Here is a 16,562-nt window from a genome sequence, read left to right as displayed (position 1 = left end):
GTCACCAAGCTGACCCAAACAAGATCCCCATGAATGGGATGCCAGGGGCCCCACTTAGACTAGCCCATTAACAACTCACTGGGTGCCATGATTTGTCCTTAGAGGAAAATCATGGCACGGCTCGACCCCTCCATTTTTCTTAGAAAAATGCTTGAGGGAAGACAATCGCAAAGATGAACCGATCCTCGACCAGACCCCTACTATGGGAGGGGGCTCGAGGAAAGGGAATCAACGCCCACAGGTTACTCTGTGGGCAACAAAACAAGGCCGAGGCCTTTAGAGTGCTCCCATTCGGAAAAGCCTTCGAAGGAGTATTCTACTCCTCTATAGGCTCAGGGGCTACTATTGGGGACCAATACTAGGGTACCCAAAGAGAAGGAGATAATAACCATCAAGTTGATTCATCCGAGCAGTCAAGAGCATGACTGCAGCTCCAACTAACCCTAGGTGCACAAGCTCCACCTCACCTGGCCTCTGGGGGCGGGCTTCGCCTTGCCCGACACTGAGGTCACGGGCTCCACCTCGCCCGACCTCTGAGGACTGGCTCCGCCTCGCTCGACCTATGGGGGCAGGCTCTACCTCACCTGACACCAAGGTCGTGGGCTCCGCCGCGCTCGACCTCTGAGGGTTGGCTCCACCTCGCTCGACCTCTGATGGTGGGCTACATCTCGCCCAACACTGAGGCCATGGACTCCACCTCGCCTGACCTCTGAGGGCTGGCTCTGCCTCGCCCAATCTCTAAGGGCGGGCTCCACCATGCCTGACCCTTGGGTTTCTGCTCCATCTTGCTCAACCTCTGAGGGTTGCCTTTGCCTCGCCTAACCTCTAAGGGCAGGCTCCACCTCACCCGACATTGAGGCTGCGTGCTCCACCTCACCCAACACCAAGGACATAGGCTCCGCCTCGCTCGACCTCTGAGGGCGGGCTCCACCTCACCGACACCGAGGCCACAGGTTCTACCTCGCCCGACCTCTGAGGGCAGGCTCCACCTCAACCGGCCTCTGAGGGTGGGCTCCTCCTCACCCAGCCTCTAGGGATAGGCTTTGCCTCACTTGACCCTTGGGTTTGTGCTCTGCCTCGCCTAGCCTCTGAGGGGGGACTCCGCCTCGACCGCCCTAAGGTCGAGGGATCTGTCTCACTCGATGGAGACCCATACCGTTATCAACCACTCTAGGTCTAAGCGAATGGGCCTGGGTCAAAGCTCTGACACTAGGGAGGCGACCAGCACGCCTCGATATAACCCGTGGCTATGACGGGCCATACCTAGGGATCCAAATTAGGAATAGCGTTGGGCATACTGGTGCTATTCTGCCTAACCCTCGACGAGGACTGACAGGCGTGTCAGTTCACCACGATGTTCGCTAGGACAGAGTGGAGCACCATGACTAGGAGACGACGCCTACTCATGGCGCTAGTGACAGATAGGGCCGCGACATGGAGCTATCCCTGTTGATGTCTACAGTGTCGGCGGGACCCACGTGAAGGAAAAGAAGGATCCGGTGATCCTGGAGGACTTCTTCTCCTTCTCCTTCTCCTCTTTTCCCTCCACTATAACCTGTGCTTTTCCTTGGCCTATAAAAGGGAAAGTAGGGCATCCCATAAGGGGCATCATAACACATCACATCGATTCGGACTCAAACTCATTGAACCCCGAACCGATCAGAACACACAAGCACACAGCCAAGAAGCGACCGATCTCTCGGCACCCATTCGCTCCTCTCACCAGAGACTTGGGACCTGTTCCTCTCTTGACCGTTTGTAACCCCTACTATGAACTTTCAGTGCTAGTAACATGAGAAGCAGCAACGAACTAGATGTAGGAACATTCTGCCCAAACCAATATAAACCTCGTGTCCTCTTAGCACACCATCCGAGCCAGATGTGTAATATTAGAAATTTAATTATCGGTGACAACTCGAAACACCGACAGCAGGTGTGTCCCAAAGCTTTATACCAAGATGCGTCTTGCAAGGATACACCTGTCCATCTTGAACTACCGGTGCCTATCTGTGACTGTGGTAAGTCAGCCCATGTGTTCGAATCGAGGAGGCATCTAGGTACTGTTGCCTGGGCCTTCTACACATGTGGTGATTGTCATGTAAATAATCATTTGCAATTGATTCATTGTGTTTTCCTTGATATTCCCTATGAAATTACTGATGTGATGGTAGCATTAATTTTTTATGATGAGGAGAGGTGCTACTTCTTTCAGTGGATCAATGAACCTGACAAGTTTAATCCAAGGTTCCTCCTTAATTTTCAAACACTAGGGACCGCATACAAAATATGATCACTTTAAGCGGCGGGTTGCACCTCCCCGAACCCTCCACCAATTACAAACAAGGAGAACAAAGCTGTCTCAAAACGTCTTGACAACCCACCTTGGTGTGATTGCGGGAGATCCAGCTATGGTTGCAACTTGGGATGAGGTTGAGTTTAAGTGTGGTAACAACTAACAAGAATGAATTAAGTGAACCCTTTTTCTCTTGAGCCTGTATTAGTATGTACAGAAGTATTTATGTATCCTAAACATAGTAACTACATATAACCTAAAAAAACTACCTAAATATAACATAAACACTTAACTTTCAAATATAACCTAAACTAACTAACTAAATATAACCTAAACATAGTAACTGAATATAACCTAGATCTAAAAACACTAACTAAAATTTCTAACATACATGACAACCTAAACATAGTGCACATGCAACTAGATGTACACATATAATTAAAACGAGGGTGGACCCATAACACAAGTTTGTAAACGTAATCGGTCTATCTAAACTACTTCGCATAGCTACCAAAATGATTTTTTTCTTGAAACCCTAGTTAGCAAGGCTATACTTCAAATCAACCATGAAAACAGAAGAGAGAGAGAGAGAGAGAGAGAGAGAGAGAGAGAGAGAGAGAGAGAGAGACTACCTTGCCAAGGAGGAGGGGAAGCTTGGGGGCGACCTCCAACAAGCCCCGAGCCAAAATCGCTATATTTCGATCACGATAGTGTCAGTGGCGGGAAGAAGAGCAGGGTAGGAAGGGAGGCCGCGCCACACACCTGTATCCACCCCTACCACGCCAGGCGGGGTGGTGCGGCCCCTACCTCCCCCGATGCGGTGGCACGGCAGGCTAGCCACATCACCGGGTCAGCGGGCCGCTAACTGGCCACGGTGGCAGCCTACCGTGCTAGCCTAGTTAGATTTGGAAATAAAATCCTAGGGGATTAGTTTTAAAAAATTCTTTTAAAAAATATTAAAAATAAAAAATCACTATAGAAGGATAATGTATAGTATTTCTTAAAAACTTATCTCTATGACCCTATAAGTTGGAGTTTTTCTAGATTTCAATTCTTTTTCATTTCTTTTCTTCTTCTTTTGAGCTCTGTTGTATCCACAGCTTCTCCTCCCATGCTGCCAATTTCAAGGTCCATCAATGCATTTTACTCTTATATCAATGTCAATGGGCAGTCGAACGTTGGTCCGTGACTGATTATTCTACACATGAGGCCTATCTCTGTCTAAAAAAGTGATGCTAAGTTTAAAATAAATCAAACTTTCTTAAATTTAATTAATTTATAACAATTTCCAAATATGCTTATTATGAAAGTATATTTCATTACTCATCTAATGGTAGTATCATAAATCTTACACCCCGTTTGGATGTCTGCATTGAGGCCATGGCATTGGAATTAGAAATAGTAGACCCGAATTCCACGTGTTTGGATGGTCTTGTCATTGGAGTATGGAAACTGAGCATGATTCCATGTGGCATTTGCTTCACGTAGCACAACCTCGAAGGGATGCCGAGCCGAGGCCCTCCAGTTCTCGTCGTCTCCTACTCCAGCACCGGCCCCTCCGTCCCTCGTAGCCAGCCCCTTCGTCCTCCTCACCGGAGCTCCTCCACCATCGCGCGCCCCCTCCGCCCCACTCGTCGGGGCCCCTCAGATCCACCGAGACCTACGGCGAGGTAGCTCCCTCCTCAGCACCGGCGTCGAACTCTCTTCTCCCCCGTCATTGCTTCCCCTACCCCATCGAGCTCCCTCCTCCCCATCATCACTATGCCAGAAAACATTATTAGTGACACGATGATTCGTGACACAAAAACTAAACGCGTCACCAATAATCTATCCATGAAGCGGGTTCATGAGACGCGTCACCGATTAGTTGTTGCCTATGCCCCAGGAGCAAGACGCGTCACTAATAATGATGTATTTGTGATGCGCGTTAACAAGACGCGTCACGGATAAAAATGTGACACGTATTGTCAAGGCACGTCACAGATAGATTGTAGTATTGGTGACGCTGGTTAACAAAACACGTCACAGATAAGGTTGTGACGCGTTTTTGCTGGACGCGTCACCAATAGGAAAGCATATCCGTGACACTTCTCGATAACACGAGTCACAGATAATAAATGCGACGCATGTTCTAAAGACGCGTCACTGAGTTGTGGCCGGGGACACATCTACAGCACCGATCTTAACTCATGTTTATTAGCTTCGTCCCCTAAAAAATGTCCCGGTCGAAATAAAAAACGTGTGGAGCTCCGACCGCCGCCGTCGACCTACAGCTCCGGCTGGTGCCCTATGGAGTCCCCACACCATGGCACCTACAGCTCCGGCCAGAGGCAGCCCCCACCCCGGTGGACTCCCAATCCTGGCACGTCCAGAGCTCCGGCAGTCGCCGCGCGCCGTGCGCCCACCTCGGCTCCTCTAGCTCCGGCCGTCGCGGCCGCCCATCTCGGCACCTGCATCTCTAGCCAGAGCCCCCCACCTCTGCGCCGCCCCATCACTCGAGCCCAGGCCCCGGCGGTCATGTGTCGTCGGCGGCCTCTAGGGCGCAACATCGTCAGACCAGAGCACGACCGTCTTCGTGTCAGCAAGGGCGAGATTCGCTCACGTCCATCGCCCACCTCGAGTAGAGGTACAGCATCGCTCACTTCTTTTCCCTTTTTCCCTTCGGCTATGTTCTTGATTGTGCGAGAAATGGATCCGGTGCTGTCATGTGGAAGCGTTTAGAGAGTCTATAACTGTCAATTGACAGCAATCTGTAGTGTACACACTATTGCTCAGATGCAGAATTATCTTTAGTGTCAGGTACAGGTACTATTGCTTATCTCTAGTGTCAATTGAAGCTTTACACACAAAAAAATAGTGTCAATTGAAGCCCCACTATTGCTCATCTCCTGGAATTAACTTTGAGATGCAGGCTTGTTTGGATGGAATCATGGAAGCGTGGCTAGCTAGACAGTAGTAGACTTGTGCAATATCCATCCATCCAATGATTCAAAAAGTTCAAAACTGCTACTTAGAATTGATGTTAAATTGCAATAGCTTCGCAGTCTAAAATGTGTTGCCTACGTGGCTCCCAGAAAAAGAATTATGGGAAGACATCTGCATGTTCTTTCTTGTTTCTGGCAAACAAACACTGACTGCTACTAATAGGTAGTCTACTTTGTCAGGCAAAATTATTAGGTCCCGTTATGTTCCATTGTTTCTCTGCTATAAACGTGGAATTAGTCCAAAACTAAATTAACCAAAGACAGATTTCGGTTTCTGTTATATATATGCCTATGATTATATATATGAGGTTCCTAACGTTTCTCTGCTATGGTCAAATAACCAATACTGCCAGACAGTACTTAGCAGCAAAATTTCTTGAGGTCATGCCTATACTAAACCAGTTACTCGAATGCTTGTGTGTTCAGATTAATAATATCCGATATGCTTGATTTCTGCAGGGAGCAAAGCATCAGATACTCGAGGAATAGCAAAGCCTGATTCCTGACAACTACGTTTGTTCCAAGCTGCAAATGCTTTACTGCTTGAAATAATCAATGGAGGATAGGAGTGTTGAACACCACTAGCCAAGAAGTCTACTAGTCGGAGGAAGCTGCTACTGTCCAAGTAGGTATTTTCTGCTGATTTAGCATCTTCCCAATTGGGTCCTCACGGTGTATTATTGGTTGTTGGATTGAGACATAGTGGGATTGCAAACATAAAGTCTAAAATTTAGTATTTTTTGGATTATTTTTGTTGGGATGGATTGGACTGATGTCGTGAGGGACTGGTTAAAATTCCAGCATTTTTGGTTTTGAAAATTTCATTACAAAATAGACAGTAGGTGTGCTCTCTGTTCAGTTTAATGCATAATATTTTTCTATTAGTGGTATACAGCTTAGTACCCTGTTCTAGCTAGTTGTTGTCTTCTTTGACTGTTAGTTCAATATCAGGTCTGTCTGAACTCACATAGCCAAGCTAAGCTCTACTTCAGTGCAACTTGTTTTTCATAGAGCTTTGGCTAGTCAAATCTTTTTCTTTGGAGTGTCACACTGATGCAATAGTAAATTTACTATTCAAGTAATTTATAGGATTTTCATGCAAGGATTAGTTGATTTCATTTGTTTTCATACTTTTGTAGATATGGAGGATCGGAGCTGGATGTCTCTTCGCAACCGTGCATGTGCTCAGTACTTAGATGGTCTGAAATTATTCATAAGAGCTGCAGAGGCGGATATGTTGAATCGGCACAAGACAACTATGTGGTGTCCATGCATTGATTGTGAGAATAAGAAGCAGTTCTCGAGTTCATTAACACTCCATGCCCACCTGATCCTCCGAGGATTCATGGATCACTACAGATGTTGGAACAAGCATGGAGAAGGAGTTAATGATCGAGACTTGCAAGCTGGTTGTATGGACCAAGGATTCTTTGGTGACCTACGTCAGGATGATGGAACTCATGGTGCTAGTCAGTACAACGAGGAAGGACCCTTTTGCATTCCAGATCTCACCGATGACAAGCTAGCAGATATCAGTGCCAATTATGCCCAGAAGTCACAGGACCTTGAGGAGATGGTGCGTGATGCCATGGGCTTTGATGAGTACACTAAGGTAGAGATGAAGAAGCTGAAGAGGTTGATGGCAAACATGAGGACTCCTCTCCATCAGAGCTACAAGGCAAAGTATTCAAAGTTGTTTGCTACTCTCACGCTTCTCTAGTTGAAGGCGACATATCATTGGACTGGCCGGAGCTTCGATGCATTGCTACATCGATTAGAGGAAATGTTGCCAAAGGGGAATGAGTTACCCAAGACCACATATGAGGCCAAGCAGATTGTTTGCCTTATGGGATTGGAGGTCAAGAAAATCGATGCCTACAAGAATGACTGTATACTGTACCATGGTAAAGAAAATGAAAAACTGACCGAATGCCCCGAGTGTGGAGTCTCTCGATACAAATGAAGAAATGATGGGGGTGATGAGGACAAGAGGCATGGAGCTCCTTGGAAGGTGGTATGGTACTTCCCTATAATCCCTCGCCTAAAGCGTTTGTTTGCAACTACCAAGGACGCACAGTTGTTGAGTTGGCACAAGGAGGGACGCAAGAATGATGGTTACCTACGGCATCCAGCAGATGCTATTCAGTGGCGCGTCATCGACTCCAAGTATGCATCTTTTAAAGATGAGCCAAGAAACATTCGCTTTGCACTGAGCACAGATGGCATGAACCCGTTCGGTAACAGGAGCAGCTCGCACAGTGTCTGGCCTGTGTTGTTATCGATCTACAACATTCCATCGTGGCTGTGTAACAGGAGGAAATACATGATGATGCCACTTTTGATCTTGGGTCCACATCAGCCAGGGAATGACATCGATGTGTATCTAAGGCTGGTTGTCAATGAGCTCAAGACGCTCTAGTCAGACGGTGTCAAGGTATATGATGGGTTCAAGAGAGAGTCATTCAAGTTGCGTGCAATGGTGTTAACCAGCATCACCAATGTTCCGGGACACCGTTGCTTGTCTGGGCAGTCCAAAGGAGAGAAAGATTGCTTTTAGTGCTTAGATGATACCGAGAGTCTTTGGCTGAACAACTCAAAGAAGAGGGTGTACATAAGACATCGCCGTTTCCTTAGCCGATCCCATCCTTACCGGATCATGAAACGCCAGTTTGATGGCACAATTGAGATGGGATCTGCTCTGAGGCATTTCACTGGGCACGATGTCTATGACCAGGTAAAGGATGTCAATGTTACGTTGGGGAAGAACAAAAAGAGTGCCCTTGGAAAGAGAAAGCGTGAGGAAGAAGTCGCTGATAAGAGGTGGAAGAAGAAGTCCATTCTATGGGAGCTACCCTATTGGAAAGACTTAGCAGTTCGCCACAGCATCGATGTCATGCATGTGACAAAGAATGTTTGTGGGAGCTTACTTGGAACACTCTTGAACACCAAGGGGAAAAGCAAGGACCATGCAAATGCATGAGCGGACATGTAAGATTTGGATATCAGGCCCAAGTTGTGTCTCAAGGGCCCCAGTACCCAGCTACCATTATGTGCCATAAATCTAACTAAGGAAGAGAGGCAGGAGCTGTGCGACTTCTTCTGTAGCGTGAAAGTTCCCTCCGGATACTCAGCGGACATCAGGAAGCTCGTGGCGCCAAAAGAGAACAAAATGCTCCCAATGAAGGCTCACGATTGTGATGTCATGCTCACAACAATGCTTGCGGTTGGAATCAGGAACATTTTGCCAGAAAAAGTCTGAATGGCAATCATGAGCCTATGCTTCTTCTTCAATGCAATATCTCAGAAGGTTCTTGATGAGAGGTCACTGGACAATCTTGAGAAGAAGCTTTTCCAGACAATGTCTCTTCTAGAGGCGTACTTCCCACCGGCATTCTTTGATATATCTGTTCATCTCATTGCTCATCTGGTCAAGGAAATAAAGTATCTTGGTCCCATGTTCCTACATCATATGTACCCGTACGAGAGATTCATGAGCACTTTGAACCGGTATACAAAGAGTCAGGTTCATCCTGAGGGAAGCATGGTCCAGGGTTACTCTGCTGAGGAGGTGGTTGATTGGTGCCTTGGTTACATTGATCCTATAAATCCAATCGGCTTATATAAGTCTCCCCATGAGGGAAGGCTAGCGGGGATAGGGACTCTTGGGAAGAAGACACTTAATCTAGATCCGGATGATTACCAGCGGGCTCACTTTCTCGTGTTGGTACACACACTAGAAGTGTCTCCTTATATCGAGGAGCATAAGGAGCAGTTGCGTCAAGAGAATCCAGGTCGGAGCGAAGCATGGATAGGGAGGGCACATATGAAGGGATTCAACATTTGGTTCAAAAAGTAGATCCTCAGTTTGAGCTCTTGCACAGATGAAGGGCTTTGGAACCTAGTAGAAGGCCCTTTGTTCACAATCACAAGTTATCAGGGATATGACATAAATGGATACACATTTTACACCTTGGCTCAAGACCAGAAAAGTGTGTACCAAAATAGTGGTGTTCGTGTAGTTGCTTTGGACAACACTGACGTACAGAAGGATGCATACTATGGTCAGATAGAGGAGATCTGGGAGCTAACTTATCCTGGGGTCAAGGAGCCCTTCAAGGTGACTGTTTTTCGGTGCCGTTGGGTTAAGGGCACAAGGGGCATCAACAAGGATAGATATGGATTCACTACCGTTGATTTTGAACAGGTTGGGTACAAGGATGAACCATTCGTACTTGCAGCTCAGGTTTCACAAGTCTTTTATGTGCTCGACACGCAAAACAAGAAACGCCTTGTAGTTCTCCCGGTAAAAAATGGGTTGTCGGAGTTGAACATGCTGTGGAGGAGGAAGAGTACAATCAATTTGATGAAGTCCCTCCTTTTGGTGATTGGACCCTCCCTATGATTCTCGAGAGTGAGGAAACTTCATACTTACGACATGGTCATGTAGAAGAGGCCACCGTTGCAAAAGGCCGCCGAAACCGGTAAGTACGCAAGAGAAAGTAATGCTTATCTGTTGAAGGTACGCAAGAGATATTACAGTGTTAGGTTCTCAAAAAAGTAATGCTTATCTGAACTAGTCACTTGCACCAAAATATGTATGTTGGATAATTCACAAAAAAGGTGTTTGATTGTACTGGCATGCTTGCACTGCTGTAGGTGCTTTGCAAATGCTGAGGAAACTCCATACTTGCAAATGGCTATTTGTGGTGCTTTGCATATCGAGGTTCAGTGCTCTCCTTTCAGTAGAGCAGAGGTAGAAAAACTGTTCTTTTTTACATCTAAGCATAACGTTTGCAATATTATTCATAAATATTTATTGGTGTAATTAGCAGGTATGTAAGATCCTTCAGTATATTGAGGCTTACCAGGAAGAACACAAGCTTGGTCCAATGCCAATCATCCTTTGTGGGTTTATAGAGGTGTCCTCAAGGATGGCCAGGTGCTTGCTTGCTTGCTTTTCACCAATCGTTCTATTTTGTTTGGGCCGGAAACCAGCAGGCCCAAATTTAGTCCCCAAGTCCCCACAACCCCGCAGTCCCTCCCTCCCATTTCCCGCAGCCCCGCATCTCTCCCGTGCGCCGCCGCATCTCTTGGTGTGCCTCTCCCATGCGCCACCGCCTCTCCTGCCCTCGACTCTCCCATTCGCGAGCAAGACGCAAGAGGACACGCAGGGCAGCCGCAGCGGCTTTGCCAGCGGTGGGAAGAGTTGGGGTCCCAAGTTGGGCCTCCTCCTCGGTCATTTCAAGTTCCACATCAAAATGGTAAGCTATCACCACCCACAGTCATTTCAAGTGTTTAGCATATTTCTAGCATCTAAATTTGGTCTTTTGCAATTTGCTAAACCACATCTTTCTCAAATTTGATTGATAGGTGTCTTCCACGGATTCTTCATCAAGTGGTGACGGTGAAGCAGGGACACAAACTGTTTCTGAGGAAGTAGAATCACCCATTGATGATGAGCAGCAGCAGTCTATGCCTGAGCCTATGCGCCGACCCCAAAAACCAAAGACAACATCTAAGTGGCCTACTGACATGATCGAGGTCATAGAGATACATCCAGATGGGAAGCCAATTGAGGTGAAACAACAACGAAGATTGCGATTGCTTGCTCGTTTGATTGCTAGACAACAGCTATCCTTAGTTATGCCATCATGCAAAAACCTTACTGATGAGAGGAAATGGGAATTGTTTAATAAACATGTCATGCCCTACTTGAAGTTCCCAGATACAATGAAGACTGAGGGGCTTAAGTATATAATGAAGGTGATATCTAAGAGTTGGAGAACCCACAAAAACAGGCTAGTGATCGATTTTATTGAGAAAAACCTTAGTCCCTTTCAGAAGCACCCCTACATTCAACCTGAAGATTGGGCAGAATTTGAGGTATTGAAGAAGTCCCTAGAAGAAATAGCGAAAAGTGAGAAATACAAAATGCTTCGGCAACAAAATGTGCACAACCATTGTCTGGGCTTTGCAGGGTATGATGGGAAAGAGAAAAAGTGGGAGGTGGAGGATGCAGAGTTAGTCAAGAAAGGCATCCCTAACCCATGGGATGACTACCCTAAAGGCCGCCCTGTGAGGTTTCTACGAGCAAGGAGTAAGCTTGAGGTATCAGAAGATAAAGCTGAGATCATCTGGAAATAGGATTCAACACAAAAAAATCTCTGAAGACATTAAAGAGAAGCAATCAGCCGTAGAATCTTCAGGCGTCACTTGGGTCAGGGAGAATGATGTGCTAACTGCATGTTTGGGCCCTGAACAGGCAGGCCGCGTGCGCGCTGTTTCAAGTTACACTAGCTAGAAGCATGGTTGGCCTAGGTGTTCTGGCATGTACAGAAAAAGAAAGAGGTCTGGTGCAATAGATGTGGATGTGGAAGCGATAGCAGCTCAAGTTAGACAAGAAGTTATAGCTCAAGTCACACAAGAAGTGACGGCTAAGGTCACGAAAGAGGTTACCAGCAAGGTCACACAGGATGTCATGTCCTATCTTGCAGACCAAGGCTTGTTGGTAAGACCGCCACCTTCTAGGACCCCTAGTCCTGCCTGTGGACGAAGGAGCAGTTGTGCCTCTGCCTCCAACACTGTTCCAAATGACTTGGAGTTGGGGCCCAGTTCAGTTGCTCTAGATACTATTGATCTTCTTGAAGAGCCAACCCAATGTTCCTTGGTAGTGAACCTTGGAAACTATCAACCTGTGGTTGCAGAGGGTCGGGTGTTCCCAAAGGAGTTTGTGCTAGAATCAGTCCAAATAGATTATGATTATGCAATAGTCCAAGTGGAATGTGTACATCAGGGTTATGAGGATTATGTGCTGCAGCCGCCCCCTAATGATGATATCAAAACACTTAGAGAAGCTCTACTATAGAGGATACAGTGGAGAAGGGATTGGATTCTAGTGAAACAAACACATGAGACCCAGCCAACCCAATCTCAACCAGATGAGACCACAAAGAGTGCCAAGAGTGTTTCGAAGGGCACTAATGCTATTATTTCTACAAAGCTACTTTGTGGAGCCAATTCAACTCCTTCAAATCATCAATCTCCGGCCACATCTGATGCAACAAAGAGCGTGCCAAAGGAGCATAATACAGCCAACCCTTCAAAAAATCCAAACAGCTCAGAGAAGGAGTGCACTAAGCTGCCCACGCAGCCAAAAGTGGGAACTGAGGCTGTTGGAAGCGGTGCAAGGCCACCCAAGCAACCCAAAGGGGCTAGTAAGGCTACTGGAGAGAGTGAAAAGGCAGCCATAAATAAAAAGTTGGCTAGTAAGGCTGTTGGACAGAGTCTAAAACAACCGCAGCAGCAAAAATGGATTGATAAGTACAAATGTGGCCACCCATTTCTCCCAGCAATGGACCTCAAGGCGGTAGGACCTGGATGTACTGCTCTTCATGCTCATTACATGAAAGATTGCGTCAACAATAAGCATGGGATAGTGGTTAGGTTCAAGGGTATTTATATGCTGAACTCATCAAATTTTGAAGTCAGGCTTGTGAGATACAATTTTCTGTATGACCTCTTCCAATTTGGGGCATTGGATGCCTCTCTTCTTCAATGCTGGATATTGTAAGTACCTCCAAACAAATCTGTGTTCTTTACTTTTGTTACCCCATGGTAGAAGAACAGAAATAAGGTCATAGCTGATAGTAGTTCTCCTTACATTTAAAGTAACCATCTAATAAATAAATCATCCACCTATGTCATTATGAAAACTATCTATATCATCCCTACATTTGTATCTAGCCATCTCCATATAGAGTATTTGGTAACTAAAATTTAGAACAATCAGGCAAAGATAGAAGGTATATATATATATATATATATATATATATATATATATATATATATATATATATATATATATATATATATAATGTACTATGAGCAGAACATTTTCTATTAGTTATGTGCCCCTAACTTTATCCATGAATTTTCTCTCAAGAAATTACTAGGCTGCACAAGAGCTCAGATTGGTGGAATTTGATTCCACCGTGTTTGGATCATATTTTGTCTAAAGAGGTACTCCATATTCTCAAAAGAAATAACCGAATAAGTGAGAAAAGAGAGGATGTGAAATTTAGTTTTAGGGCTTTTTTGGTACATATGTAAGGGCATAGTATTTGAGCTGTAGCTTTTGAACATGTTAGCTTTTCTGTTCCGGTGGTATATCTCCCCTGCTGCTGCTGCACGCCATCCAGGCATAGATTGGGCTTGGGCATGATAGGTTTTTTTTCTCACCCATTGTAGTATTTCTAAGGTTGAGTGTGAGCATGCCAAAAGTTTCAAGTTTTTCCATGTGTTGTATGACCAGAGATCCTACGTAACTGTAAACATGAATAAAAGATATGCTCTTTCAACTCAACCTTTGCGTTGCTCTGTTAACTTCATGTTGAATTTGGTTTGGTTCACTGACTGTATTTTGATTATTGTCTGAGTGACCACCTGACATCAGTTTTTTATCGAATTTTGTTCCACACTATTAATCTCTAGTTAACAGCTAAACTGGTTGGCTTCAGCGTAGACAAACCAATTATCTTTAACACATAGTAGTTCGGGGACAATTGGTAGTGGCGGAGTTAAAGTAGATTGTTTGTAGGTGGGTTTAACTGTTCTGGCAAACAAAATAACTGTGTTAGCCGGCAGCTTTTATCTAGTTACTAATACTATTACTTTGGTCCTTTGCAGAACCTACTAGGTCTTGTTTATACAGTTCTGTTCTGATAGCTGCTATTGTGCCTTTGTTTATTGCCAGTTGCTATTTTTGCAGAACCGCTTTTGAACATGTCAGCTTTTGAACATGTCAACTTTTGAACATGTTTAGAGTGCTTCTAGAATAAAACTAAACATAAACATCAATTTTGTGCTTGGTTTACCTTGCATGAGTTGAGGTACAGAGTACAGACGTTAAACTTCAATTTTCATGCTCTGCATCATGTGTATTCTAGCTGACCCAGATAACATGCAATTAAGCTGGTTGAAGTAGCTGACCCAGATACATATGCTTGCAGTTCATCGGCTGTTATGTACTCATTTTCTCTAGGCATATCCCTTTTGGTTTATGTACTCATGTTGTCTACATGTTCTTTCTTATTTTTAGATCACTGGTTGTGGAAGCTAAGGCTAAGGACATTCATGTGGGTTTTCTAGATCCACAAGTGATGTCACTGGACAGCATAACATTTGATAGAGACAAAGTTCTGCAGTATGTACAAAAGGCCTTCACCAAGTATACCAAGAATGACTACATAATGTTTGCCTGCAACTCTGGCGGCTTAGCTGGTGATCATTGGATCGTCGTGGTAATAATTCAAAAGTGGAATAAGGTCATATACCTTGATTCCAACAGATCTAAAAACCATGATTTCAGCGTGCTAAAACTGTTGATTGACGAGTGAGTTGTTTGCTTACCTACTATTGACTTGTTTCATAAGTGCCAATATCATTGAACCAACATAATGAGCCATATATATGTGTGTGTTGTACTCTTACATGTAGGGCTTTTGCAAGACACATAAACAAGTTGAAAGACAGACCACAGCCATTGAAACACGCTTTTAAATATGCGGTAAGTGCTTCCAAAAATAAAAGTCAATATTGTGCCTCTAGTATATTAAGTACTGTGTTCAACTTCCATTTTCAAATTATTGTGTTCTATATATATTTGTCACAGTGCCTTCAACAATCTTCTGCTAAGTCATCTGGCTGGTATGCTGCACACCACTTGTTTTTAGCTATGAGAAAGACAAACTTGGAATACTCTGAGGTATTCATATCTAAACTTTGGATGTGCAAATATAATGGCCCATGGTTGTTTGAGTGTGTGTGACTGTGTCATGTCCTAGTATAGTTTTTAGCCCATGGTACTTGTTCTGCTACCTGTCTTTTTCTATCTCAAGAGAAGAGAAAATGTGGAGGCTTTATTTGTATTGCTACCTGTCTTTTCGTTTTGGGGAGTGATCTGATGAGGGTGGAGGAGCAGGTGCCAGCTCTATGCTTTTGCAGCTGAACCTCCTTATGCTCCAGGTAGTTTAGTGATTGGATTAGGAGCATGCAGCTAGCTAACAGATTATTTTCTCTGATTGTTTATTTGTTTCCTAGCACTCGGATATAGTGTGGCCATTGTCGCAGTGGCCAGTTTGTGTTTCAATTTGAGTATCATTATTCGGTAATAGTGGCACTAGCCGATTGCTCATAGTCTTGATGAAAAAGTTTGTGTGGCCTCAGCATTCTGACTTCAAACCAGTCTCAAGGAAACAGTCCTGCGTGTTCAGAAAAAAGTCTCAAGTAATAGTTGTATTTCAAACCTTAATGTGATTTCACTACATTTGTAGGCTATTCCCTTGATGTAGAAGAAAACTCTGCTGTTTCTTTTCAGTGGAAACATGCATAATACTACTTTAGTCATAAGCTCGAATGCTCGATGCTTTACGCTGCCTATATATTTTACTCAGTGATAGACATAGGCACAGCACCATCTGCTTGCTAATGAATTTCCACATCTGCGGATGTTCCTATGTCCCTTGATTGTTTGCATCAAGCTTAGCAACTGTGATTTTTTACATTGATTGTCTATATTGTCCTGTACATTGTACTGTACCATGTTTTCTTTTTTACCAAAGTTCTGTCTTGACACAGGAATTTGAAGTGTTGACGACGCCCATCGATATGCTCATGATTAGAGAAAAGCTAGCCAGGTTCTTAGTGGAACAAGTCATCGAGAAGAAAGGAGAGTTCCATCATGACCAGTGATGTGTGTTTGCCATTATCAGCGTGAGTCCAGTGATGTAGTGTGTGACTAAATAAATTAAGCCCAATGTTTAGATGGATTTCGAACAAGTTGTGATGGATTTTGATCAAGTTGTGAACATTTGATATAAATGTGAATCTGTTGAACTTGATGTCTATCTCGTGTGAACATGTTACATATTGATGACTTATATATATATATATATCTATGAACGATGTGGGGTTCTGATGAGCAATGTGTACATTTGTTATATGCTATCAGTGACACATTAGACAGACATGAGTCACTGATATCAAATTATCAGTGACGCATATTCTTAGTATGTGTCACTCATATATCCTTATTCGTGACGTGTGTTACCACAACGTGTCGCTGATATAGACTTATTAGTGACGCGGGTTCCCACAGCGTGTCGCTGATATGGATTTATCAGTGACGCGTGTTCCCATTTTCATTGACGCGTATTCTGAATAAGCGTCACTCTATTTCCTTATCAGTGACGCGTCTTACAGTTATCGGTGACGCATGTTCGCGTTAT

At 44.6% G+C, this 16,562-nt stretch overlaps 1 pseudogene; it reads left to right on the top strand.

The window, feature by feature from the left end:
* The first annotated feature begins 8,536 nt into the window (after positions 1-8,536).
* Positions 8,537-16,103, top strand: LOC136510776 (uncharacterized; annotated as a pseudogene).
* The last annotated feature ends 459 nt before the right edge of the window (positions 16,104-16,562 follow it).

This window comes from Miscanthus floridulus, chromosome 16, assembly GCF_019320115.1.
Source record: "Miscanthus floridulus cultivar M001 chromosome 16, ASM1932011v1, whole genome shotgun sequence".
Lineage (NCBI taxonomy): Eukaryota > Viridiplantae > Streptophyta > Magnoliopsida > Poales > Poaceae > Miscanthus > Miscanthus floridulus.
This window is presented reverse-complemented; position numbering and strand designations above follow the sequence as displayed.